Source organism: Amblyraja radiata, chromosome 3 (genome assembly GCF_010909765.2).
Source record: "Amblyraja radiata isolate CabotCenter1 chromosome 3, sAmbRad1.1.pri, whole genome shotgun sequence".
Taxonomy (NCBI): domain Eukaryota; kingdom Metazoa; phylum Chordata; class Chondrichthyes; order Rajiformes; family Rajidae; genus Amblyraja; species Amblyraja radiata.
In genome coordinates this window covers 71,577,919-71,579,669 of record NC_045958.1, presented here as the reverse complement: position 1 = coordinate 71,579,669, position 1,751 = coordinate 71,577,919, and the positions used below count along the sequence as shown (strand labels likewise).

Below are 1,751 nucleotides of genomic sequence, written 5' to 3'. Positions count from 1 at the left end.
CAAGGGGCCACGCACAACAAGACTGCTAACTAACCCTTCCTCATTACTCAATACCCAGTCTAGAATAGCCTGCTCTCTCGTTGGTTCCTCTACATGTTGGTTTAGAAAACTATCCCGCATACATTCCAAGATATCCTCTTCCTCAGCACCCTTGCCAATTTGATTCACCCAATCTATATGTAGATTGAAGTCACCCATTATAACTGTTTTACCTTTATTGCACGCATTTCTAATTTCCTGTTTGATGCCATCCCCAACTCCACTACTACTGTTAGGTGGCCTGTACACAACTCCAACTAGCGTTTTCTGCCCCTTAGTGTTTCGCAGCTCTACCCATATCGATTCCATATCCTCCAAGCTAATGTCCTTCCTTTCTATTGCGTTAATCTCCTCTCTAACCAGCATCGCTACCCCACCTCCTTTTCCTTTCTGTCTATCCCTCCTGAATATTGAATATCCCTGGATGTTCAGCTCCCAGCCTTGGTCACCCTGGAGCCATGTCTCCGTGATCCCAACTATATCATAGTCTTTAATAGCTATCTGCACATTCAACTCATCCACCTTATTACGAATGCTCCTTGCATTGAGACACAAAGCCTTCAGGCTTGTTTTTACCTCTTATACAATTATGTTGAAAAGTGGCCCTTTTTGATCTTTGCCCTGGATTTGTCTGCCTGTCACTTTTACTTTTCACCTTGCTACCTATTGCTGCTACCCTCATTTTACACCCCTCTGTCTCTTCGCTCACACATTTAAGAAACCCTTTCCCTTTAACTCCATCCTTGACTATCCCATTTGACACCCCACCACCCTTATTCAGTTTAATGTCAGACCAATCGAGGTACCAACGACGAGCAAAGCTTCATCGTTGCGGCAACAACACACCCCACGCCTCCATTGGCGTTACTGAAGATGGTGGCATCATGAAAGCTGGGCAGATGTCTTTAAGCCGAGGCCCAAGTCGGCCTCGGGAAAAATATTGGACCATCTACGTTGTTAATATTTACACTTGTTTTTTTGTACAAATGATAATGATAACGTGTTTAGTTTATGTGTTGTATGAAAGTAGAATTCCTTGATAAGGATGGAAGGGGCCCTAGTGGCCTTACAACACACAAATGGTTGTGGCATCTAACCATGTGAAAAACTGCACAATACTAGGTTTCCGAGCACGGAATTGGGGCCACAATTGTGTTTCGTGGCCAGGATTGGTTTTCAACACAGGCTCGGAATTCGGGCCAGAGTTGTGGCTAGACCAGGTACGGAATTGGCAGGCGTGGCCTGTTCATTGTGAAAGATGCAGAATGTCATTTAACTCGCATGTGCAGTATCAATTTTTCTGAATAGGAAACTTTGCATCTGATTTCCATAGGATGCTCCCATTTACAGAGATCACCGGACACATTTGAAGTTTATCTGGATAAGGGCAATGATAAAAACATTGCAAATGGGTTAACCAGCTCCCAGGTTATTTACCAGGTTACTAAAACCGATGCTTGCTCAGAGCTCAAAGACATTTGTTATGTCTTGTCTGGAGGATATTCTAATGCTGTATGTTGCTAAAATCAACTGTTTCAGCCTCAAACTATGTTTAAGAATAAGGTGATACCAACTAGACTTGTTCTTCATTGGGATTTACATTTAACTATTAATTAGCCTGTGACTCCGCCCTGGGGTAAGAGATTGGAATTAATAGGAGCCTATAACAATCTTGTTGTGATAAAGCAGCCTTCTATTCATCAAGTGTAATT

At 42.8% G+C, this 1,751-nt stretch overlaps 1 pseudogene; it reads left to right on the top strand.

Moving 5' to 3' along the window:
- Nucleotides 1-1,052: 1,052 nt before the first annotated feature.
- LOC116971622 lies at nucleotides 1,053-1,195 on the top strand (annotated as a pseudogene).
- Nucleotides 1,196-1,751: the final 556 nt, after the last annotated feature.